Genomic DNA, 27,838 nt, shown 5'->3' on the forward strand with positions numbered 1-27,838 from the left:
TTAATAACGAGTGTCCCACGACTATCTCCCGTGTAGAAAAATTACATCGGTCGATGTCCTTGCTCTGCAGGGCCTCCGCGATGAACTGAACTGACAGGCGGAGGTAATCTTCCGCAATGTATCCCTCCTCCACTGTCGGGAGGTTGGTCATGTGAGGTCATTCTCTCACCGGCAGCGCTATGTGAGAAAATTGCCATTCAGCAAAGTGAGCCTGAACTCAGGTAGCCTCTTCAGCGATGCACTGTAGGAGCCATTATCTCCTGTCAGTGTATCATGGGAGGCCCAGTAGAGCAGTGACATCACCCGATGTCACTATTCTATAGGGGAGATCGTCGTGGGACACTCGCGTCTGTATACTGTTGGTTTATTATTTTTGCAGGTGGTCGATGGCTTCAGGGAATTAGGCGTGGTTGTAAGTATGGTGAGAGTAAGAATATTATTAGAATACTATTTTCTGGCTGTGTCTTTATTTAACTCTTTCACTACTATAAGATTAGTAATGGATAGGTGTCTTATTGACGCCTCTCCATTACTAACCGGGCTTAATGTCACCTTACAATCAAAGGTGACATTAACCCCCTATTACCCCATATGCCTCCGCTACAGGGCAGAGGGAAGAGAGAGGCTAAGTGCCGGACTTGGCACATCTTACAGATGCGCCATTTCTGGGGCGGCTGGGTGCTGGTATTTGATGGTAAAATCCATGGCCCCCTTTTAGGCTATGAATATCAGCCCACAGCTGTCTGCATTGCCTTTCTGGCTTTAATAATAACCCCACAGTTTTTGTTTGGGGTCTCCCTACTTTAATAGCCAGTAAAGGCGAATATCCGTGGCCCCTCTTTAGGCTATGAATATCAGCCCACTGATGTCTGCATTGCCTTTCTGGTTATTATAGGGGACCCCCGCGTCATTTTTTGGGGGGTCCCCCTACTTTAATAGCCAGTAAAGGCTAATTATACACCTGTGGGCTGATATTCATGGCCTGGGAAGCTCCATGGGTATTGCCCCCTTCCCAGACTAGAAACCTCTGCCCCAGCCGTCAGCTTTCTTTCGCAGAAAATTGACTAATTTTTTTTTTTTTTTAATTAAAGATATTGCACGAAGTCTTTTATATAACTATTTACACTATGTTCCAAATTATTATGCAGATTACATTTTTCTCTGATTTTCCTAAATGGTCGGTGCAAATGAGTCAGTCTAATAAGTCATCACCCGTTAGAGTATACATTGAATTTTATTGAAGAAACCTCCCAATGATAACAGTATAATCTCCAAAATGAATAAAAACTCAAAATGCACTGTTCCAAATTATTAGGCACACTGGAATTTCTAAACATTTGATATGTTTTAAAGAACTGAAAATGCTCATTTGTGGAATTTGCAGCATTAGGAGGTCACATTCACTGAACAAAAAAGCTATTTAACTCCAAAACATCCTAACAGGCCAAGTTACATGTTAACATAAGAACCCTTCTTTGATATCACCTTCACAATTCTTGCATTCTTGAGTTTTTGGAGAGTTTCTGCTTGTACGTCTTTGCATGAAGTCAGAATAGCTTCCCAGAGCTGCTGTTTTGATGTGAACTGCCTCCCACCCTCATAGATCTTGTGATGGATGATACTCCAAAGGTTTTCTATAGGGTTGAGGTCAGGGGAAGATGGTGGCCACACCATGAGTTTATCTCCTTTTATGCCCATAGCAGCCAATGACTCAGAGGTATTATTTGCAGCATGAGATGGAGCATTGTCGTGCATGAAGATGTGTTTGCTCCTGAAGGCACGTTTCTGCTTTTAGACCATGGAAGAAAGTTGTCAGTCAGAAACGCTATTTACTTTACAGAGGTCATTTTCACATCTTCAGGAACCTTAAAGGGCCCTACCAGCTGTTTCCCCATGATTCCCGGGCCAAAACATGATTTCTCCACCTCCTTGCTGACATCGCAGCCTTGTTGCGACATGGTGGCCATCCACCAACCATCCACTACTCCATCCATCTGGACCATCCAGGGTTGCTCGACACTCATCAGTAAACAAGACTGTTTGAAAATTAGTCTTCATGTATGTCTGGGCCCACTGCAACCGTTTCTGCTCATGAACACTGTTTAGGGGTGGCCGAATAGTAGGTTTATGCACCACAGCAAGCCTTTGAAGGATCATACACCTTGAGGTTCGAGGGACTCCAGAGGCACCAGCAGCTTCAAATAACTGCTGCTTGGTAATGGTATTTTGGCAGCTGCTCTCTTAATCCAATGAATTTGTCTGGCAGAAACCTTCCTCATTATGCCTTTATCTGCATTAACTCTGTCTGTGCTCTGTTTGTCACAAATCTCTTCACAGTAAGATGATCACAAAGTTTTTGTGAAGTATCTAATTTTTTCATACCTTGTCCAAGGCATTGCACTTTTTAACGCGTTTCAGCAGCAGAGAGATCCTTTTTATTTCTCATATTGCTTGAAACCTTTGGCCTGCTTAATAATGTGGAACATCATTTTTAAGTAGTTTTCCTTTAATTAGAATTACCTGGAAAACTAATTACCACATGTGTTTAACCTTCATCAGGCTGCATAATTTTACAACGTTAACAGGCTGCAGAGGTACAATTATACCTTCATATACAGTCATGGACAAAAATTTTGAGAATGAGACAAATATTATTTTTTCCAAAGTCTACTGCTTCATTTTTTCTAATGGCAATTTGCATATACCCCTGAATGTCAGAGTGATCAGCTTAACAGCAATTACTCTACTTGCAAAGTCAATATTTGCCCAGAAAATGAACTTTAACCCCTCAAACACATTTCAACATCATTGCAGTCCTGCCTTAAAAGGAGCAGCTAACATTGTTTTAGTGATTGATCGCCAGCCCTGTCCTCATCAACACCCACACCTGTGTTAACCCCTTACCGGCATCGGACGTACTATACCGTCCGATGCCGGCTCCCCTGCTTTGATGCAGGGCTCCGCGGTGAGCCCGCACCAAAGCCGGGACATGTCAGCTGTTTTGAACAGCTGACATGTGCCCGTAATAGGCGCGGGCAGAATCGCGATCTGCCCGCACCTATTAACTAGTTAAATGCCGCTGGCAAACGCAGACAGCGGCATTTAACTACCGCTTCCGGCCGGGCGGCCGGAAATGACGTCATCGCCGACCCCCGTCACATACATGATCGGGGGTCGGCGATGCTTGTGAATGGTAACCATAGAGGTCCTAGAGACCTCTATGGTTACTGATTGCCCGTCGCTGTGAGCGCCACCCTGTGGTCGGCGCTCACAGCACACGTGCAATTCTGCTACATAGCAGTGATCAGCAGATCGCTGCTATGTAGCAGAGCCGATCGTGCTATGCCTGCTTCTAGCCTCTCATGGAGGCTATTGAAGCATGGCAAAAGTAAAAAAAAAAAAAAAAAAGTTTAAAAAAATTTGAAAAAAATAAAAAAAACATAAAAGTTTAAATCACCCCCCTTTCGCCCCAATCAAAATAAATCAATAAAAAAAATATCAAATCTACGCATATTTGGTATCGCCGCGCCCAGAATCGCCCGATCTATCAATTAAAAAAAAGTATTAACCTGATCGCTAAACAGCGTAGCGGGAAAAAAATTAGAAACGCCAGAATTACGTTTTTTTGGTCGCCGCGACATTGCATTAAAATGCAATAACGGGCGATCAAAAGAACGTATCTGCACCGAAATGCTATAATTAAAAACGTCATCTCGGCACGCAAAAAATAAGCCCTCAACCGACCCCAGATGATGAAAAATGGAGACGCTATGAGTATCGGAAAATGGCGCAATTTTTTTTTTTTTTTTTTTTAGCAAAGTTTGGAAATTTTTTTCACCACTTAGATAAAAAATAACCTAGTCATGTTTGGTGTCTATGAACTTGTAATGACCTGGAGAATCATAATGGCAGGTCAGTTTTAGCATTTAGTGAACCTAGCAAAAAAGCCAAACAAAAAACCAATGTGGGATTGCACTTTTTTTGCAATTTCACCGCACTTGGAATTTTTTTCCCGTTTTCTAGTACACGACATGCTAAAACCAATGATGTCGTTCAAAAGTACAACTCGTCCCGCAAAAAATAAGCCCTCACATGGCCAAATTGACAGAAAAATAAAAAAGTTATGGCTCTGGGAAGGAGGGGAGCGAAAAACGAACACGGAAAAACGAAAAATCCCCCGGTCATGAAGGGGTTAATGGATCAATCAGTCATGATTAAGTAAGAATGACATCACTGGACACTTTAAAAGGAGGCTGGTGCTTGGTATCATTGTTTCTCTTCAGTTAACCACGGTTATCTCTAAAGAAACACGTGCAGCCATCATTGCACTGCACAAAAATGGCCTAACAGGGAAGAGTATCGCAGCTACAAAGATTGCACCTCAGTCAACAATCTATCGCATCATCAAGAACTTCAAGGAGAGAGCTTCCATTGTTGTCAAAAAGGCTCCAGGGCGCCCAAGAAAGACCAGCAAGCGCCAGGACCGTATCTTAAAACTGTTTCAGCTGCGGGATCGGACTACCAGCAGTGCCGAGCTTGCTCAGGAATGGCAGCAGGCTGGTGTGAGTGCTTCTGCACGCACTGTGAGGCTGAGACTCTTTGAGCAAGGCCTGGTTTCAAGGAGGGCAGCAAAGAAGCCACTTCTCTCCAGAAAAAACATCAGGGACCGACTGATAATCTGCAAAAGGTATAGGGAATGGACTGCTGAGGACTGGGGCAAAGTCATTTTCTCTGATGAATCCCCTTTTCGATTGTTTGGGACATCTGGAAAACAGCTTATTCGGAGAAGAAGAGGTGAGCGCTACCACCAGTCTTGTCTCATGCCAACTGTAAAGCATCCTGAAACCATTCATGTGTGGGGTTGCTTCTCAGCCAAGGGAATCGGCTCACTCACAGTCTTGCCTAAAAACACAGCCATCAATAAAGAATGATACCAGAATGTCCTCCAAGAGCAACTTCTCCCAACCGTCCAAGAGCAGTTTGGTGCCCAACAATGCCTTTTCCAGCATGATGGAGCACCTTGCCATAAAGCAAAGGTGATAATTAAATGGCTCATGGAACAAAACATAGAAATTTTGGGTCCATGGCCTGGAAACTCCCCAGATCTTAATCCCATTGAGAACTTGTGGTCAATCATCAAGAGACGGGTGGACAAACAAAAACCAACAAATTCTGGCAAGATGCAAGCATTGATTATGCAAGAATGGACTGCTATCAGTCAGGATTTGGTCCAGAAGTTGATTTGAGAGCATGCCAGGGAGAATTGCAGAGGTCTTGAAGAAGAAGGGTCAACACTGCAAATATTGACTTGCTGCATTAACTCATTCTAACTGTCAATACAACCTATTGGTACTCATAATATGATTGCAATTATATTTCTGTATATGATATAAGCATCAGACAAACACTAATAAAAACCAGAGGGCAGCAGATCATGTGAAAATATAATTTTGGTGTCATTCTCAAAAATTTTGGCCATGACTGTATACCTCCACTGTGATATTTGGCCAATATATTCTGGACCAAAACTGCAGAGATGTCACTAAATTTCAGCCCTCTACGGCTTTTCGAAAAAAATTATTGCAATTTTAAAACGGAATAGTTACAATTGTACCTAGTCAGCCGGACGAAGGTTAAGATTGATTTCAGTCATCTCTTGAGCCCTGAGACACAATACCATCCACAAGTTTATTTGAAAAACAAAACAATTAAATCTTTATGACACTTAAATCCAATTTGCATAATAATTTGGAACACAGTGTATGTACCATTAGGTTCATTACTAAACATCGGCCTTGGTATTATCTGTCTATAGATCTATCATCTGTCTGTCTATATCTGTGTGTGGGTAAACATTATTTTTCAATGGAGTATGTAAAATAATAGGTTGGGACAAAGAAATTTCATCATAATTCTTTTTTTTTTTTTTTTTTTTGTTAAATAATAGATCTTTATTTGGGTTACAAAAACGCAGACAAATACACATCAAAATACACATCAAATCCACACAGATTTTTACGTGCGTTTTCTGGCAAAAAATGCAGATTCTGTGCCGGCAAATCTGTAACGTGTGCACATATCCTAAGAGACAAAAACTTGGTGATGTGTACCCTAGACTTAAAAAATGCGTACTACCTTGTTCCCATCCATGCTTTCTTCCAACAATACCTTAAGGTTTGCTATGAGGGTCCAGGGGAGAGTCCGTCACTACCAATTCCGTTGCCTTCCTTTTAGCCTAGCCTCAGCACCCAGAGTGTTCACCAAGCTGGTGGCGGAAATGGTCGCCTACCTAAGGAAACGGGATGTCATCATAGTCCCCTACCTAGATGACTTCCGGATCATTGCTGGCTCCAAGTACTCATGGAGCACTGCAGGACCTCAGTCGCCATGTTACAGAAACTAGAATGGGTAATAAACTGGAAGAAGTCTGATCTCTTTCCAGAATCCAGGGTGAGGTTCCTGGCGGTTCTCCTAGACTCCCACCTAAGAACATCTTTTTTGCCAATGGAGCTATCCGCCATAAGGGACAGGATCCGCCAATTCACAGGAAGCCGTTGTTCTATCAGGAAGGCAATGAGGATCCTGGGACTGATGACCTCATGCATTCCCTGCTTTCGGTGGAGTCAGTTGCACTCACAGGGGCTCCAGGGGGTCATTTTTTCTGACTGGAGCAAACGTCAATTGTTCCTGGACATCGTGATGCCCCTGTCTGTTGCGGTGAGAAGGTCATAACGCTGGCGGAACATCAGGGAAAACCTCCAGGCGGGAGTTCCTTGGGTTCTCTCCCCCTGCACCGTAATCACTACTGACGCAAGTCAGCTAGGCTGGGGTTGCCATATGGAAGGAAGATACTTCCAGGGAACATGGAGCCCAGAAATCGAAGCCAAGTCCTCAAACTTCAGAGAACTTGTGCGCAATGTGGAAAGTACTACTCCAGGTCTAGTCTGTAGTCAGTGGCAGGCATGTAAAAATCCTGTCAGACAACAATGGCATTCTTACGCCATCAAGGGGGTCCAAGACATTCTGCCCTACAACATGTGGCAGGGAAGACCTTCCGATGTGTAGAAAGGATGATGCTATCCATCTCAGCAGTTCACCTAGAAGGATCCAGGAACTAAGTGGCAGACTTCTTGAGCAGGCAGATGTTATCTACTACAGAGGGGAGCTGAACAAAAGTGTTCAGCATGATGTGTCAGCGCTGGGGCGTGCCACTGATCTATTTGCATCCAGAGAAAACGCAAAGGTCAGGGAATTTTTTTCTCTAACCCCCAAGACTATCCGGCAGGCATCGACGCACTATCCAAATTCTGGGGAGGGAAACTGTCCTATTCATTTCCCCCTCTACTTCTGATTCTGTGATTACTGAGGAAAGTACAGGAAGAGAGGACAAAGATCATCTTGGTGGTAACCTTCTGGTCGAGGAGGAGTTGGTTCCCTCTGCTGAGGAAGATGTCAGTGGACAATCCCATCCTGCTTCCAAGGAGAAAAGTCCTCTACCATGGCCCAGTATTCCATCACAATCCAAACAGTCTACAGCTTTCGGCAAGGTTCCTGAGAGGCAGGTCCTGAAATTAAGGGGGTTGTCTTACCAAAGTGATCTTTACCATTCAAGCAAGCAGGAAACCCATAACCTCTGCTATATATAACAAGATCTGGAAGCATTTCTGCATGGATTGCGGGGAGTTGTCGGATACAACTTGCCCGGACATTCCCAGGATCCTTGATTTCTTGCAGACAGGCTTTAACAAAGGCCTTAGAGCAAGTACCCTAAGAGTACAAATTTCAGCCCTATCAGCCCATTCCTGGATAGCTAGGTTCTCCAGAGCAGTACAAAGTCTGGGACCTTTGGTGAAGAAATCTGTCCCACTTTGGGATCTAAAGCTGGTGCTCAATGCACTTTGTGAGCATCCATGCGAACCAGTTAGCAGTATGGACATTAGCAGACTTTTGTTTAAAACAGCTTTACTAGTAGCGACTAGATCAGCCAAGAGGGAAGGAGAATTACAAGCCCTGTCTATCAAGGACCCTTATCTACGGATATTTGAGGACTGATTCCTCTTGAGACTCTACCCAGCTTTTCTTCCTAAAGTGGTGTCTACCCCGAATATGAACCAGGAAGTCGTACTACCCTCCTTCTGCCAGAAGCCTCAAGGAACAGTCCTTTCACTCTCTAGACGTTGGGCAGATGGTTTTCCGCTACCTGGAAGCAACCAGGGACTGGAGACAGGACACAAACGTATTTATGCAGTATAGGGGATGAAATTGGGGTAAAGAGGCGACAAAATCCACAATAGCAAGTTGGATCAGATCCATGATTGGTCTTGCTTACGAGGCTGAGAGAAAACCTCCTCCTGAGACACTAAGAGCCCATTCAACAAGAGCCTTAGCCACCTCATGGGCAAAAAGGGGGGGCATCAGTGGATCAGATCTGTAGGGCCGCAACATGGTCCAGTCTACTCAGACACTACAAGCTAGACATATTCTCAGGGCAAGTGGCCTTCGGTAGGAAAGTTCTTTGCAGTGGTCCCACCCTAGATCACCATACTTTTGGTATTCTCCATAGGTGCTGTCAGGATTGGTGACCTGGAAAATGGTAATTGGACCCAACGGTAATTGTGTTTCCAGGAATCCATCCTGACAGCACGGCTAATTCCCACCCTTCTGAGAAATTCTATACTTGTGGCATAACGTTGTATAAAGAATGATCAATAAATTTTGTTGCATCCATCCTGGTGTGGTACTTGGAAAAGACACTGAGGGGTGGAAATGGGAGGGTCCTTTTAACCTCTCGTTGCTTTCTGTCCTAGTAAGGTTAAGAAGCATGTCCTCCCTAGGTGGTGTCAGGATGGATTCCTGGAAACTCAATTACCGGTAGGTCTGATTACCGGAAAAACGGAAGCTAAAGAGTGCATCCATGTTTGCTCCATTTTTTTTTTCTTTACATTTTAAAATATTGGAATCGTTAAAAGACAATGACTGCACGTGTGAACAGAGCCTAACCTTTTTTTTTTTTTTTTGTACCTTTTTTTTAAATTATTTTAATTATTTCCTACAGTCTAAAACCATTACTCCCTGAAGGGGTTTTGCCTCTTTATATTAATTTTTTCTTACCTGGTTCTTTAGACCTTGCCCCCACCAATGCCACCTTTTATGATGTGTGATTGACAAGTTTCCAGTGCTTTCCCACCCGTGAAAATGAATAGCCTTTTAATTTCAAACAATATTTTCTTTGATCTCTCTGACCTTAAAATGAAAGTCTTTGCAAATTGAATGGGGATGGCTGATTGATAACCTCTGTCTTCACAGGATTAATATAACATCTGCTCTTTTGACATATGCATGTTCTTCAAACGCACCATTGATGTCTAAAATCAGGTTTTAATTTTGACTTTTGCAGCGTTTCTTCTGATGTGCAGTTATATTATATCTTGTCGTTTCTTTATTCTGTCTGAGAGGAAGCAGTAGTTGGTGTTTTACTAGAGATTTTATTTAAAGCAGCATTTCATCAAAATGTATTGTTTATCGGGAACCTGTCGGAGTCAAACCCCCCCCCCCCCCCCCCCCGTGCCCTTCAACCCAGCAGCATTCACCTATGTATGAGCAAATTCCCTGCCTAACCAGCTCTGTATAACATTATCAAGTGAAACCAAGGTATATAAAAAAGCCTTTATAATGTCCCCATTTGCTATGCTAATGAGGGTTTTGACTAGTCGTTGGGGTATTAGTTTCCCCAGACTAGTCAGCCCTCTTGCTATGTAATCACGCCCACGGAAGTTTTGAAGATGGCTTCTGGTCATGCGCAGTGCTCACCTCTGAACCTGGGAAGCATACACCTGGTTTCAGAGATGCAGTGACCCTGCCAAAATGATCGGCACACATGAGTTAGATTTGCATGAGTGGCGATGACTCAGCTTGTGCAAATTATGTAATCATGCCCTCAAGGGCATGATAACATGGAAAGAGAGCTGTCTAGTCAGGGTAAGCTAACTCCCCATTAACTAGTTAAAACCCTCATTAGCGTACCAGATGGGATCAATATCAGGGGTGTCAAACTGCATTCCTCGAGGGCCGCAAACCATGCGTGTTTTCAAGATTTCCTTAGCTTTGCACAATGTGCTGTAATCATTATGTGTGTAGGTGATTAAATTATCACCTGTGCAGTACAAGGAAATCCTGAAAACATGACCTGTTTGCAGCCCTTGAGGATTGCAGTTTGACACCCCTGGTCAATATAAATGCTTTTTTATAGGTTATACAGGGCTGGTTAGGCAGGGAACTTGCTCATACACAGGTGAATGCTGCTGGTTTGGAGTGCATGGAGGACCTGACAGGTTCCATTAAGTCCACTTTTAGGTTTTCTACATCCAATAGATGGCACTAAAGCTTATGTCTTCTTACTTTCTGAAGAGGCTCTTTGCATATTTAAATTCTCAGAGGAGCCATGCATGGCTTATAATCATAGAATGTTAGAGTAGGAAGGGACCGCCTGGGTCATTTTGTCCACCTCTGCTCAATGCAGGATTCACGGAACCATTTCAGACAGATGTCTGTCCAGCCTCTCTTTGAAGATTTCCATTGAAGGAGGACTCGCCACCCCTTGTGGCAGCCTGTTCCACTCATTTATCACACTTGCTATCAGTTTTTTCTAATATCTAATCTGTATCTTCTCCCTTTAGTTTCATTCCATTGCTTCTCGTGTTTCCATGTGCAAATGAGAATAATGATCCCTCTACACTGTGACATTCCTTCAGATATTTGTAGACGCTTTTAAGTATCGTCTTAGCATTTCTTTTTGCAAGTTAACCATTCTCACAACCTTTAACCGTTCCTCTTAGGACACACTTTGCAGTCAGCTCACCATCTTGGTAGCTCTTCTCTGAACTTGCTCCAGTTTTTCAATGTCTTTGTTTAAAATGTGGTGCCCAGAACTGGACACTGTGTTCCAGATGAGGCCTGACCAAGGAGGAGTAAAGGGGATAATTACTTCACGTGATATAGACCTCTATGCTTCTCTTAATACATGACCTGGACCCGTAGAAGCGCACACGCGCGAAACGGCCGTCGTCCCCTTCCTCCTTCCCGCACCCTAACTACTACCAGCCGCCTCTCCATTTCATGTTTGTCCACTTGTTTATTTGAATAAAGGACTTCACTTGACAGCAACGTTGGGGTAAGTGCCACTTTCATTTTACTTCATTTGGATCACTTCTCTTAATACATCCTAGAACTGTTTGCCTTTTTTATCTGATGCATCACACTGTTGACTCGTGCAGCCTGTGATCTGTTAGTATACTCAAGTCTTTTTCACACTTGCTGTTGCTAGGTTCTATTCCTCCCATTCTGTAGATGTAATTTTCATCTTTCTTGCCCAGATGTAGAATCAGGGCAATACGTCATCTTTCGCTGACTTGGCACTGTCCACAAAGAGAACCTTTACCCCTTAGAACCATTTCAGAGGCCTCTCACCCAGCCAAACCAGATCTCCTGTTTTGCACTGATGAGCAAGCACGCCAAAACATGTGTCCGCAAATGGAGTTTCTGGCTTGGCTTCTAATACCAACTCATTTGGCAGTAGTGTTTAAAGGGTCAACCTTAACTTCAAGATTGCTCCAACCCATAGGTGGCACTAGAGTTTCTTGCTTGTTTGTTAAAGATCATTTTGTATTGAAACGTCGCAACAGAAGGCAGAATAAATGTGATGCAAATTCACCAACCTGTGAGACGCTGTACTTATTCTTTATGTTGTTTGGATGTTTGCCAAGAAGGACTCCTAAAGGTACCTTCACACTGAACAACTTAACAACGATATCGCTAGCGATCCGTGACGTTGCAGCGTCCTGGATAGCGATATCGTTGTGTTTGACACGCAGCAGCTATCTGGATCCTGCTGTGACATCGTTGGTCGGAGCAGAAAGGCCAGAACTTTATTTCGTCGCTGGATCTCCCACAGACATCGCTAAATCGGCGTGCGTGACGCCGATCCAGCGATGTCTTCACTGGTAACCAGGGTAAACATCGGGTTACTAAGCGCAGGGCCGCGCTTAGTAACCCGATGTTTACCCTGGTTACCATTGTAAATGTAAAAAAAACCAAACAGTACATACATTCCGGTGTCTGTTCCCTTGCCGTCGGCTTCCCGCACTGACTGTGAGCGCCGGTCGGCCGTAAAGCACAGCGGTGACGTCACCGCTCTGCTTTACGGCTGGCGCTCACAGTCAGTGCGGGAAGCTGAGGCCGGGGGAAAGACACCGGAATGTAAGTATGTACTGTTTTTTTTTTTTTTTTACATTTACAATGGTAACCAGGGTAAACATCGGGTTACTAAGCGCGGCTCTGCGCTTAGTAACCCGATGTTTACCCTGGTTACCAGGGGACTTCGGCATCGTCGGTCGCTGTAGAGCTGTCTGTGTGACAGCTCTCTAGCGACCACACAGCGACGCTGCAGCGATTGGCATCGTTGCCTATATCGCTGTAGCGTCGCTTAATGGGACGGTACCTTTAGACATGACCTGCGCCTCCATTGTGGGTAAAGTTAACCTTGTGTTTTCATGAGGTGCTGTGAACTACCATTCATTTGATTAAGCATTAGAGTTCCTGTCCACAGACAAGATCAGGGGTGGGCAATTAATTTTGCCATGGGGCCGCATGAGAAATTTGGATGGTTTTAGAGGGCCGGACTAATATAATTAACTCATTTTTACCCAATACTGTAGTATACATATATATAACAAGGCCATCTGCATGGGGCATTACAGCTGGCGGGCTCCATGATACATATGATGGGCAATGCCCCATACAGACACTTGGCCATATAGTGCTGCACAAACATTATGGCCCCATATACTGCAGCACAAACAGTATGGGCCCCATATTTTGCAGCACAAACATTATGGCCCCATATACTGCAGCACAAACATTATGGCCCCATATACTGCAGCACAAACATTATGGCCCCATATACTGCAGCACAAACATTATGGCCCCATATACTGCAGCACAAACATTATGGCCCCATATACTGCAGCACAAACATTATGGCCCCATATACTGCAGCACAAACATTATGGCCCCATATACTGCAGCACAAACAGTATGGGCCCCATATACTGCAGCACAAACAGTATGGGCCCCATATACTGCAGCACAAACATTATGGCCCCATATACAGCAGCACAAACATTATGGGCCCCATATACAGCAGCACAAACATTATGGGCCCCATATACAGCAGCACAAACAGTATGGGCCCCATATAGTGCTGCACAAACAGTATGGGCCCCATATACAGCAGCACAAACAGTATGGCCCCCATATAGTGCTGCACAAATGTTATGGCCCCCATATAGTGCTGCACTGTCGGCTGCGCCCGGGGCCCCCCTGGATACGCCACTGCTGAGACCACCGCTGATACTCACCCGAAGGACGGAGACCATCAGCCAGCAACTTTCTTCACCGCAGCATCCCGCACGGCGCTGGAGTGACGTACGCAGGTGATGTACGCAGGTGACGTACGCACGTGACGTACAGGGCCGATGCGGAGCGCAGCCTCTTGTGACCGGTGGCATAATGCTGCCTCCGGTCACAAGAATGATTGACACAGCCAGGAGCCAATGGCTCCTGATGCTGTGTCAATCACATCCTGACCCTGGAGGACTCCCGTATGGAGGAACTGTATGCGCTGCAATGCGCAGCGTGTGGATGAGATCGGGGCCTTCACTCCAGCCGCCAGCCCTCATAAGCATCTGGCGGCTGGCCGAGCGGTGCCGGCGGCGGCTGTCAGAACTGACAGCTAGCTGGCGGGCCGTTAAAAATCATCAGGCGGGCCGGATGCGGCCCGCGGGCCGCATCTTGCCCAGGTCTGGACAAGATAATCAATGTGCTATTGAATTTGCTTACTGGGTACATAAAGGGGAGTTTCTATCTCCAAGATCCTCTCCCAATATATAGTAGGTGTAGTAGTAATAATAATAATAATATTAGCAAATACTTCCAATTAGAAATGCAGTATAGTTTTTCTGATAGTAAATAAGGGATCCATACTGTTATAAAGTGCCAGTACAGTAAGAAAGGGTGATGGACCCTGAGCTGAGGTGTATATGACACGGGTTTCGGTGTAAATCTCTGAAATGGGTGATTTAGACGGAACCTCTGGCGAATGATTCCCTATAATGAGGCAGATAGAGGCAATGTGGACGCCATAGGACCTGTGTTTCTGCGGTCTCCATCTTTTTACGATTGCATAAAAGTGCCGTTGGCCACAGTTTTGTGCATTTCTGAAAACACCACCTCTGAACAGAGGCCTGATGGAGTCCAGAGTAACTCTACTGCCTCACTATAGTGAATGGATCTATTGGAGGTTTCATCTGTCGCATCACTCGGAGATTTAGAATCCCCGATGTAAGTGCTCAGCATAGAGCGTCAGATAAATTTGATCATAAATGTTATGTAAAATGTTCCCAATAACAGCTTCAACTCAGTCCACAAAAAAGCAAGCCCTCACTCAGGTCCGCCATCTGTTAATGGAGATATAGGCGCTTCCACGTTACTGGTAGCACAAAGGCTCTGGAAAAACTAAATAGCTCTTCGCCCCACAAAAGAAATTCAGCAAATTCTCCACTCCCAAATCAAAATGCCCCCCTCCCTTCTGAGCCCCAGTGTGTCTAAACCATATACAGCCCCCACATGAGAGCCCGCCTCATTTACAGGTGCGTGTCTCCTGAAGCACGGGCTAGGCATAATGTACTGGTCACTACAACGGCAGTTTGCAATTTTCACTCAGCAGCATCTAGTGCTGCTTGTTTCTGGAAAACACGCATAGAGTCAAAATCATCACTACATCTGTAGGTAAATTCCCAAAAGGTTATAATTTCCAAAATGGGGCCACTGGAGGGGAGTTCTGCTTTTCTACCACTTAGGAGCTCTTTATATGGAATCTGCAATCTATTCTTGGAAAATCTGCGTACCAGGAGGCAGATAGCGATCTGTCCCGCCCGGGTCTCTCCGTATGGCTAAGTAGTACTGCACAGCCACATATGGGGTATTGCCTTGTTCAGTAGAAATTGTGGGACAAATTTTAATGCCATTTTTACTCATTTCCTGGTGTGAAAAATGTAGAACTTGGGGCTAACACAATCTTGGTGGTAAAAATGTAAATTATTTTATCTTCACTGCTCAATGGTTTAAAAGTCTGTGACACACCTGTGGTGTCAATATAATCACTGCACTCCTAGATAAATTCATTGAGAGGTTTAGTTTGTAAAATGGGGTCACGTATGGGGTGGTTCTGCTGTGTTGGCTCTGCCAATGTAACATGGCACCCTCTAACAAGTGCAGCAAAATCTGCACTGTAATATTACGCTACTTCCCTTCTGAGCTTTGCACTGTGTCTCAAAAGTAGTTTTTGATGACATATGGCCTATCGGTGAACTCAGGAGAAATTACGCAATAAATTTGGGGGTCTATTTTCTCCTGTTAACCTTGTGAAACTACAAAATTTGGAGCTAAAAAGATTTTTACTGGAAAAATGTGATTATTTTATTTTTTTAAATTCTTTTTATTTTTTTATTTTATTTTTTCACGGCTTAAGCGTAACCGCCAGGACTTGCTAAAGTCTATTTTTCCTGGCCGTTCATGCCTCCTGGCCATTGTGAGTCAGCTGCCATCTATCAGTGGTCAGTCCTGTTGTACCACTTGCTTCCATCTCCCTCGTCCCTCATCAGATTGCGATATCACCAGCTGCTGTGCATCCGAGGTCGGCCTCGGTGAGGCACCTAGTCATGCCCATCCAGCCTCTCTTTGGATCTCGGCACAGTAGTTCCACCACCCAGTCCATTACACATATCTTGAAAGACACTGTGAAGGATGGCACCAGAGAGATCACACAGAATCGCACCTCTCCAACCTGCCTGATGTCACTATTAGATCAGAGAGATCACGCAGTACAATCTTTGCACTTGCATCAATGTGATGTTCCGCACCCAGGTCAGCTCGGCACAGATTTACACAGACATCCCCTGTCCACCCAGGCCCAAGGAGGCATGGGGACTGAGAGGATGTTGCCCACACAGTCGCTGACGTGGCACCACACGCTCTCACAAACCTGACAGTCTGAGCGGCCCCTTTCACTAATACACTGAAACAGCGCCAGGACAGCCCCGTAGGACTGCCACCAGTTCCTCGTTGGATATAAGCCCGGTCTGTTAACGGGGTTATCTTGTCCAGAAACAAGCCCCAGTAGCTTGGAAAGTTAAGCAGAGAACACGGACATGTGGGTTGAGATAAGAGCAGCCGAAGGTTAAATTATATATTTAATCGCCTTAAGGGGACATAGAAAAAAAACTATATGTACAATGGTTATATATATATATATATATATATATATATATATATATATATATATACATACATACATACATACATACATACATACATACATACATACATACATACATACACACACAATGGTCAGATATGTAAATACAAATAGTGGTAGTACAAAGTATGCAGAAGATATGAGTCAGTTACCAGTTTAATGAAAAGTACTGTCTTGTCCCCTCTGATCCTTGACTTCTCCCCACACAATATGTCTTTGTGACCACCACGGAAAAAAGCAATAGGCCATGCGTTATGTGAGCATTTAACCCCTTGGGGTCAGTACCCTTGTGCCCCATCAGCTGGACCTAAATCCCCTGTCCTTGCATCTAGCAGCTAAAAACTCCAAAACCTAAGATTGGTTATTACTCCGTAATTAGACAATCCTAGGGAGGCGGTGTTGGTGCCATCGGATCTGGTCGGGCTGCTGCCATGCTTTGAGGGCAAACACTGCTTTGCTACCTGGCTCCTCCTATCTGTTCTACATACCTTCCCACCCTGTAGTGCTAGAAAGGATTGAGACCCTGTAAGGCTTTTGGCCAATTCAAGAGATCTCAAAAATGTAACTATTGTGTGGTTAGGGCATACAATAAGTCTTTATTCTCCTTATGAAATACTAGCTGTCTGAACAAAGCAGTTACACAGCATTGGCTCCACAGAAGGTCTTCCTGTAGCAACTTGGATTCTAGCTAGTGTGGCTGGACCACTTACTAAGCCAAGTGTTCTGTTACAGCTACACATGCTTTCAGGAGTATTGTAAGCTGTCAATAAATCCCCTCCATCCTTAACAGACACTATCATTGCTGAGCATTATATAGAGGTTTTAGAACATCATATGCTCACATGCAGGGCCGTATTTGCCACTAGGCACTTGAGGGCACGTGCCTAGGGAGGGACGATGCGGGGCGGCACCTGAGAAAGGTTTTTTCTTTAAGTCCTGGGTCACCTCCCGACCGACCGCCCCCCCAAACCCCCCCCCCCCAGCCGCCCGCCCACCTCCAACCCACCCTCCTTGAAGATGTCATACTCGCCACGCTCCAGCGATGCCTGGTCTCAGCGTCTGCAGCTCGTCCTGAGTGAGAGGTCACGTGGTACTGCTCATTAAGGTCATGAATATGCGCTTATTCATGACCTTAATGAGCGGTACCACATGACCGCTCACTCAGGAAGAAGGTGCTGCGCTGGGAGTCAGGACAGAGACAGAGGGATGTTCGGCGCGGTGTGGGAAAGGAGAGTATGAGGGATGGGGGGATGAAGGAGGACGGGGGGATGGAGTACAGTAAGCCGAGCCATGCAAGATGGGAGCAGGAGCGTTGAGAGATGAACCATGCATACAGGGGGGGGAATATGAGCCATGCATCTAGGAGGGGGGGAATATGAGCCATGCATACAGGAGGGGGGGGGGAATATGAGCCATGCATACAGGAGGGAGGGGAATATGAGCCATGCATACAGGAGGGGGGGGAATATGAGCCATGCATACAGGAGGGGGGGGAATATGAGCCATGCATACAGGAGGGGGGGGAATATGAGCCATGCATACAGGAGGGGGGGGAATATGAGCCATGCATCCAGTAGAGATTGGAATATGAGCCATGCATACAGGAGGGGGGATTATGAGCCATGCATACAAGAGGGGGGGAATATGAGCCATGCATACAGGGGGGATATGAGCCATGCATACAGGAGGGGGGATATGAGCCATGCATACCGGAGGGGGGGGGGGGGAATATGAGCCATGCATACAGGATGGGGGGATGAGCCATGCATACAAGATGGGAAGGGGGGGCATTATACAGTATTGCATCATGTGGGGTCATTATACAGTATGGAGCATCATGTGGGGTCATTATACAGTATGGAGCATCATGTGTGGCCATTATACAGTATGGAGCATCATGTGCAGGGCCGTATTTGCCACTAGGCACTTGAGGGCACGTGTCTAGGGCGGGACGATGCGGGGGGCTTCACCTGAGCAAAGTTTTTTTTTTTAAACTTATTTAAGTCCTGGGTCACCTCCCGGCCGCCCGCCTCCAACCCACCCTCCTTGAAGATGTCATACTCACCCTGCTCCAGCGATGCCTGGTCTCAGCGTCTGCAGCTCGTCCTGAGTGAGCAGTCACGTGGTACCGCTCATTAAGGTCATGAATATGCTCATATTCATGACCTTAATGCGCGGTACCACATGACCGCTCACTCAGGAAGAAGGTGCTGCGCCGGGAGTTGGGACAGAGCCAGAGGGATGTTTGGCGCGGCTGCGCGGTGTGGGAAAGGTGGGTATGAGGGATTGGGGATGAAGGAGGACAGTAAGCTGAGCCATGCAAGATGGGAGCAGGAGCGTTGAGAGATGAGCCATGCATACGGGGGTGGGGGGGGAATATGAGCCATGCATACGGGGGTGGGGGGGAATATGAGCCATGCATACGGGGGTGGGGGGGAATATGAGCCATGCATACTGGTGAGGGGGAATATGAGCCATGCATACAGGAGGGGGGGATTATGAGCCATGCATACAGGAGGGGGGATATGAGCCATGCATACAGGAAGGGGGATATGAGCCATGCATACAGGAGGGGGGGAATATGAGCCATGCATATGGGAGGGAGATCAGCCATGCATACAGGAGGGGGGATATGAACCATGCATACAGGATGGGGGGGAGATGAGCCATGCATACAAGATGGATGGGGGCATTATACAGTATGGAGCATCATGTGTGGCCATTATACAGTATGGAGCATCATGTGTGGCCATTATACAGTATTGAGCATGATGTGTGACCAATGGCCATTATACAGTATTGATGCTCCATACTGTATAATGGCCACACATGATGCTCCGTACTGTATAATGGCCACACGTGATGCTCCATACTGTATAATGGCCACACGTGATGCTCCGTACTGTATAATGGCCACACATGATGCTCCATACTGTATAATGGCCACACATGATGCTCATGAGTGGCCATTATACAGTACGGAGCATCTTGTGTGGCCATTATACAGTATTGAGCATCATGTGTGGCCATTATACAGTATGGAGCACTGTGTGACCTTTATACAGCGTGGAGCATCATGTGTGGCCATTATACAGTATGGAGCATCATGTGTGGCCATTATACAGCATGGAGCATCATGTGTAGTCATTATACAGTATGCAGCATCATGTGTGGCCATTTTTTGGGGGAGGTTATAATGTATATGAAACAGTGTGATCAGCAGTGCTAAATGGGTGTGGTTGGGACGTGGATATGGGTGTGACTAGTTGTGAAATGGGTGTGGTCAGAGGTGTGGCCTAAAATTTGCCCCGGCGCACGTATACCTCTTTCCCTTCTAAAAAGTTTGGGAGGTATGGTACCGCATTTACCAGATCACGGCAAGTGCCGCAAATCCCATAGGGAATGAATGAGGCCGAACGTAGTGTTGCCGTAAGTGATCCGTTACGCAGCAGATGCAGAAAAACTGCCCGATCTGCTGCAAAAGGCGACTTTCACATTAGCGATTTATGGCAAAGTCACTGCCGATAGTGTCATACTCACCAAAGGGGGAGGCAGCGCTAAAAGTGCCTAGGGCAGCAGAAACTCTAAATACGGCCCTGCTCACATGCAGACATCTATTTCACAGGAGGCCTTGTATATTTCCGCAAGACAATTGCAAACCACACACTGCATTAACAATAACAGAAGAAGAGTTGGGTTGGAACTGGCCCCCTACAGTTCAGACCTTTCAGCAATAGAAAATATTTGACATATTCTGAAACGAAAAGTTTGGAAAGGAAGACACCAGGACTGATGAGCAGGTGGAATCCAACCTCAGACAAAATGGGACCTTATTCCTCTCACAAAACTCCAGCAACTGATCTCACTTCCCAGACATTTCTAGACTGTTTTAAAAAGAGGGGGGGAGGGGATGCTACACAATGGCAGACATGGCTCTGCCCTGACTTTTGTAAACTGTGTTGCTGCTATCAATTTCTAAATGAATATTTCTAATGAAATGGAAAAATGTCTAACCTTCCCCTTTTGATCTTTGTTCTGTTGGGAATAAAAGAGCTTTCCAAATCATTGCATTCTTGTTTTCTTTACATTTAACAGTGTCCCGCTTTTTTACTCTTAGTTAAATACATAGATCAATCTCTGCTTATGGGCTTTGTTTAGCTGGCCCTTTGATCATAATTCTGAAAAGCACTTGTCTTGAACAGTATACAAACTTTTCAGCTGACTTCTGATTGGTTGCTAATAGCTACCAGACTTTTCTAAACTTGGGTGAGTGCTCTCAAGATTAGAAACACTTGAGTTTCTCCAGTTAGGTGGAGACACAAAGGCAGGCTTTAAGAGGTTCGCATTTGTTGAAAGCAATGGGTTTAAAACTCCCAGTTCATTGCAGAATGATCAGACACAATTGAGAACGGAGTCTGGTATTTCTTGTTCCAGATGTTCCCAGCTTCTGAAAACCTCTGTTTCCAATACCTATACCCTATCCATGTAGATATTAATCCATACGACCAATGTACATATATGGTTGGACAACATGAAGGTGTATTCACAGTGCATTTGTGGTGTGGTTAAAGCTCCACCCTAAACTGCTTGCATTTACAGGTGGAATACATGTTTCATCTAAACAAGTGCTTGACCAAGTATAGCATTGTTCAGGCTCAGCAGTACAGAGCCGTCTGTCGCGGTCAGTGCCAGGGCATTGTTACTGCTGCCATTTACTATGTACCCATCAGTGACTGACGAGTTGGTATCTGTCTCCTTCCTGTGACACTTTAAATGCCAGCAAATTTTCATGGGTAGGATGGCTAAGATACACCAGATGTGTGGTGGATTAACAAAACCTCCATACGTATAGCACGAAAAGTGTTCCCTGATTTTCTCGAACAGGCATCTTCTGGTTTTACTGATGTAAAAAAAAATGTATAAAATTCTGAAAAAGCAACAACACAATATGGCCATTGCCTACACAACCGTTGGATGGTTCGCAACATGAGAGACTCCTTTTGTATGGTACCGGTGAACGCCACACATTCATTCTGTGGTTTCAATAGTCATAGAATCGCTTGGGAAGTGACAAGCACCTCCGGATTATGTTGGAATTACTGTCACTTTCATCTGTTACTGCCATACTTTGTTCTACTTCGTGTTTTGATGTTGGTAGTAAACCCATCGTGGTTTTGGCTCAACTTTCAGCACAGTGGCTGATATGTTAGAAAATTTGTCGATAGCACAGTATTGTATTGGCTGGGAATTAAACCACTATTATCCCTCAAGATGCAATATCAAGATAGTGATGAATGTGATGTTTACTTATTGGTTTAGGTGACCATTATTGTCTGTTGCGTGATAACCCTCTTCTTACAGTTCCCAAATTAATTCCAGCTGAAAACCACATTTACCACTAGATGATTCAGATATCAGCCACTGTTTTGTAGATCAGATCATGTGAAACTACGCCTTTCCGTTCTAATACTGGTACAACTTGACTAGCCTAAATATCTGTATACATTTACAATGTACTGATTGTGTGTAGTATATAATATTACATTATACCTACTGCTGGCCTGAACGTCACCTCTTGTCTGCTGCTGGGGGGATCCTATCACATTGATTATAATTTGGGGTCTAGTTGGACCCAATGTAACCTTTTTTCTGCATTTTAGATTGTAAAGTACTTTTTTGATGCTGAATTCAGTGTTAAGCGTTGAGCCAATACAATGTGTTTTCTTGAGTTCAAAAATTCTAGAACATGTTACTTTCAGGGCTGTGGAGTCGGTAAGCCAAACCTCCAACTCCACCAAAATGGGCTCCGACTCCACAACCCTGGTTACTTTCTACCTTTAAAAAGGTTTTCCAGGTAAGAAGAGTAAAAAAAATCTTATTTTCCTTATAACATTTAGTCCTTTATTTATTTTACTCGTTTGTATAGCGCCATCATGTTCCACAGCGCTTTCCAGACATCAGCATCGTTTTCATCGGGCCTTAAAATCAAATTTCCCTATCATTATATCTTTGGAGTGTGGGAGGAAACAAGAGAACCCGAAGTAAACCCACTCGAATACGGGGGGACATAAAACTCCTTGCACATGTTGTCCATGGTGGGATTTGAACCCAGGACCCCAGCGCTTCAAGGCTGCATTACTTATCATTGAGCTACCGTGCTGGTCATACTATGTCTCCAAACCCCTCTGTTGGCTTTTTTTTGTCTTGGCTCCCTTTCAACCTATGCAGCCATCGTTACGATTATTTTTTTTGTTTTAATTCTGAGCTCTCCCTCTGTGCCTCTAGATTACATTTCCCAAGAATCAGCGTTGGATCTCTTTCACCCTCTATCTTTCACTCCCACCTTTAGTGTACGTCAACTCCACCTACAATGCCCAGCCTGAGCCTCCTATGTAGTCTCAAGATGGATAAAGAGCTGTCTTCCTTTTAACACTCCTAGTATATGCTATTCCAAGACTCTCCTGACTCTAACATCGCTCAGTGTATGGTAAGGAAGCAATGAGTTATCGCTTCAGTGTAATGTAATCTCAGGCTATGTGCACACGTTGCGGATTTGGCTGTGGATCCGCAGCGGATTGGCCGCTGCAGATCCGCAGCAGTTTTCCATGTGTTGTACAGTTCCATGTAAACCTATGGAAAACCAAATCCGCAGTGCACATGGTGCGGAAAATTCTGCGCAGAAACGCAGCGGTTTATTTTCTGCAGCATGTCAATTCTCTGTGCGGATTCCGCAGCGTTTTACATCTGCTCCTCAATAGGAATCTGCAGGTGTAAAACCGCAGGTGAAATCCGCACAAAAAATGCAGGAAATCCACGGTGCGGAAATATCCGCACACGAATCCGCAACGTGGGTACATAGCCTATCACTTTGAAATTGTGTTCACAATTCATTGTGGATCTCTGAATGATCCAATGTTGTCCTAAATGCCTAATGATAAATATAATCCACCTGCGTGTAATCAAGTCTCTGTGTAAATGCACCTGCTCTGTAATAGTCTCAGGGTTCTGTTTGAAGCACAGAGAGCATCATGAAGACCAAGGAACACAACAGGCAGGTCTGTGATACTGTTGTGGAAAAATTTAAAGCCAGATTTGGATACAAAATTATTTCCAAAACTTTAAACATCCCAAGGAGCACTGTGCAAGCGATCATATTGAAATGGAAGGAGTATCATACCACTGCAAATCTACCAAGACCTGGCCGTCCATCTAAACTTTCATCTCAGACAAGGAGAAGATTGATCAGAGATGCAGCCAAGAGGCCCATGATCACTCTGGATAAACTGCAGAGATCTACAGCTGACGTGGGACAGTCTGTTCATAGGACAACAATCAGTCGTACACTGCACTAATCTGGCCTTTATGGAAGAGTGGCAAGAAGAAAGCCATTTCTCAAAGATATCCATAAAAAGTGTCTTTTAAAGTTTGCAACAAGCCACCTGGGAGACACACCAAACATGTGGAAGAAGGTGCTCTGGTCAGAGGAAACCAAAATCTAACTTTTTGGCAACAATGCCAAACGATATGTTTGGCGTAAAGGCAACACAGCTCATCACCTTGAACACACCATCCCCACTGTCAAACATGGTGGCAGCATCATGGTTTGGGCCTGCTTTTCTTCAGCAGGGACAGGGAAGATGGTTAAAATTAATGGGAAAATGGATGGAGCCAAATACAGAACCATTCTTAAAGAAAACCTGTTGGAGTCTGCAAAAGACCTGAGACTGGGACGGAGATTTGTCTTTCAACAAGACAATGATCCCAAACATAAAGCAAAATCTACAGTGGAATGGTTCACAAATAAAAGTATCCAGGTGTTAGAATGGCCAAGTCAGAGTCCAGACCTCAATCCAATCGAGTATCTGTGGAAAGAGCTGAAAACTGCTGTTTAGAAACGATCTCCATCAAACCTCACTGAGCTCGAGCTGTTTGCCAAGGAAGAATGGGCAAGAATTGCAGTCTCTCGATGTACAAAACTGATGGAGACATACCCCAAGAGACTTGCAGATGTAATCGCAGGAAAAGGTGGCGCAAGTATTAACCCCTTCACCCCAAAGCCTGTTTTCACCTAAGTGACAGGGCCAATTTTTACAATTCTGACCACTGTCACTTTATGAGGTCATAACTCTGAAACGCTTCAACGGATCTTGGTGATTCTGATATTGTTTTCTCGTGACATATTGTACTTCATGAAAGTGGTAAAACTTCTTCGATATGACTTGCATTTATTTGTGAAAAAAACAAAAATTTGTCGGAAATTATGAAATATTAGCAATTTTCAAACTTTTAGTTTTTATGCCCTTAAAGGGAACCTGTCACCCCGTTTTTTGAGATTGAGATATAAATACTGTTAAATAGGGCCTGTGCTGTGCGTTACTATGGTGTATGTAGTGTACCCTGATTCCCCATGTATGCCGAGAAATACATTACCAAAGTCGGCGTTTTCGCCTGTCAATCAGGCTGGTCTGGTCAGGTGGGCGTGTTCACAGCGTTCTTTTCTTCCCCAGGTTTCCGTTGGTGGCGTAGTGGTGTGCGCATGTCCAAGGTCCGGATTCCCTGTGCCCACGTGAAGAACACAGAGCGCGATCTGCGCTGTCATTCCTTTCATCGGTGCGGGCGGCCATCTTCCTGGGGCCGCACGTGCGCAGATGTAGTGCTCTGCTGCACGGGGCTTCAGGAAAATGGCCGCGGGATGCCGCGCGTGCGCAGAAGAGATCGCGGCGGCCATTTTCCCAAAGCCGAGATGCAAACTCGGCTTTGGGAAAATGGCCGCCGCGATCTCTTCTGCGCACGCGCGGCATCCCGCGGCCATTTTCCTGAAGCCCCGTGCAGCAGAGCACTACATCTGCGCACGCGCGGCCCCAGGAAGATGGCCGCCCGCACCGATGAAAGGAATGACAGCGCAGATCGCGCGCTGTGTCTTCACGTGGGCACAGGGAATCCGGACCTTGGACATGCGCACACCACTACGCCACCAACGGAAACCTGGGGAAGAAAAGAACGCTGTGAACACGCCCACCTGACCAGACCAGCCTGATTGACAGGCGAAAACGCCGACTTTGGTAATGTATTTCTCGGCATACATGGGGAATCAGGGTACACTACATACACCATAGTAACGCACAGCACAGGCCCTATTTAACAGTATTTATATCTCAATCTCAAAAAACGGGGTGACAGGTTCCCTTTAAATTAGAGAGTTATATCACACAATATAGTTAATAAACAACATTTCCCACATGTCTGCTGTACATCAGCACAATTTTGGAAACATAATTTTTTTTTGTTAGGGAGTTATAAGGGTTAAAAGTTGGCCAGCGATTTCTCATTTTTGCAACAAAATTTGCAAAACCATTTATTTTACGGACCACCTCACACTTGAAGTGACTTTGAGGGGGTCTATATGACAGAAAATGCCCAAAAGTGACACCATTCTAAAAACTGCACCCCTCAAGGTACTCAAAACCACATTCAAAAAGTTTATTAACCCTTCAGGTGCTTCACAGGAATTTTTTGAATGTTTAAAAAAAATTTAACATTTAACTTTTTTTTCACAAAATTTTTACTTCAGGTCCAATTTGTTTCATTTTACCAAGGGTAACAGAAGAAATTGGACCACAAAAGTCGTTGTACAATTTGTCCTGAGTACGCCGATACCCCATATGTGGGGGTAAACCACTGTTTCGGCACATGGCAGAGCTCGGAAGGGAAGGAGCGCCATTTGACTTTCCAATGCAAGATTTGCTGGAATTGAGATCGGAGCCCATGTCACGATTGGAGAGCCCCTGACGTGCCTAAACAGTGGAAACCCCCACAAGTGACACCATTTTGGAAAGTAGACCCTCTAAGGAACTAATCTAGATGTGTGATGAGCACTTTGAACCTCCACGTGCTTCACAGAAGTTTATAATGTAGAGCCGTAAAAAAAAATTCTTATTAATTTTCACAAAAAATGATCTTTTTGCCCCCAATTTTTTTTCCCAAGGGTAACAGGATAAATTGGACCCCAAAAGTTGTTGTGCAATTTGTCCTGAGTACGCCAATACTTCATATATGGGGATAAACCACTGTTTGAGCGCATGGCAGAGCTCGGAAGGGAAGGAGCACCATTTGACTTTTCAATGCAAAATTGGCTGGAATTGAGATCGGAACCCATGTCGCATTTGGAGAGCCCCTGACGTGCCTTAACAGTGGAAACCCCCCACAAGTGACCCCATTTTGGAAAGAAGACCCCCTAAGGAACTTATCTAGATGTGTGGTGAGCACTTTTAAACCCCAATTGTTTTACTAAAGTTTAGAATGTAGCGGTGTGAAAATTAAAAAATCATTTTTTCTTTCCACAAAATGATGTTTTAGCCCGCAATTATTTTTTTTTGCCAAGGGTAACAGGAGAAATTGGACCACAAAAGTTATTGTCCAATTTGTCCTGAGTACGCTGATACCCAATATGTTGGGGGGAACCACCGTTTGAGTGCATGGCAGAGCTCGGAAGGGAAGGAGCGCCGTTTGAAATGCAGACTTAGATGGATTGGTCTGCAGGAGTCATGTTAAATTTGCAGAGCCCCTGATGTACCTAAACAGTAGAAACCCCCCACAAGTGACCCCACATTGGAAACTAGACCCCCCCAAGGAACTTATCTAGATGTGTTGTGGGAGCTTTGAACCAACAAGTGTTTCACTACAGTTTATAACGCAGAGCCGTGAAAATAAAAAATATTTTTTTTCCACGAAAATGATATTTTAGCCCCCACGTTTTTATTTTCCCAAGGGTAACAGGACAAATTAGACCCCAAAAGTTGTTGTCAAACTTGTCCTGAGAACGCTGATACCCCATATGTTGGGGGGAACCACTGTTTGGGCGCACAGGAGAACTGGAAGGGAAGGAGCAGTGTTTTAGTTTTTCAAAGCAGAATTGGCTGGAATTGAGATCGGACGCCATGTCGCGTTTGGAGAGCCCCTGATGTGCCGAAACAGTGGAAACCCCCCAATTCTAACTGAAACCCTAATCCAAACACACCCCTAACCCTAGCCCCAACCCTAACCCTAGCCCTAACCCTAGTCCTAACCCTAGCCCTAACCCTAATGGGAAAATGGAAATAAATACATTTTTTTACATTTTATTATTTTTCCCTAACTAAGGGGGTGATGAAGGGGGGTTTGATTTACTTTTATAGCGTTTTTTTGGCGGATTTTTAGGGTTGGCAGCTGTCACACACTAAAAGACGCTTTTTATTGCAAAAAATAGTTTTTGCATCACCACATTTTGAGAGCTATAATTTATCCATATTTTGGCCCACAGAGTCATGTGAGATCTTGTTTTTTGCGGGACGAGTTGACGTTTTTATTGGTACCATTTTCGGGTAGATGACATTTTTTGATCGCTTTTTATTCCGATTTTTATGAGGCGGAATGAACAAAAACCAGCAATTCCTGAAATTCTTTTAGGGGGGGGGCGTTTATACCGTT

General features: G+C 44.8%; 1 protein-coding gene across 6 annotated transcripts in view; it reads left to right on the forward strand.

Moving 5' to 3' along the window:
- The window catches only part of TPST2 (tyrosylprotein sulfotransferase 2), a 97,898-nt gene that overhangs the window by 19,986 nt on the left and 50,074 nt on the right, over positions 1–27,838 (forward strand). For 2 of the 6 annotated variants that reach the window (XM_069758886.1, XM_069758913.1), the window contains exon 1: positions 22,658–22,859. The exons of the other annotated variants lie outside the window; for them this stretch is intronic. The gene's annotated coding sequence lies outside the window, so the exon portion shown is untranslated. Of the gene's footprint in view, positions 1–22,657; positions 22,860–27,838 lie in introns of those variants that run through there. 6 annotated transcript variants of the gene reach the window in all.

The sequence above is a fragment of the Ranitomeya imitator genome, chromosome 1, assembly GCF_032444005.1.
Source record: "Ranitomeya imitator isolate aRanImi1 chromosome 1, aRanImi1.pri, whole genome shotgun sequence".
NCBI classification, from domain to species: Eukaryota; Metazoa; Chordata; class Amphibia; order Anura; family Dendrobatidae; genus Ranitomeya; species Ranitomeya imitator.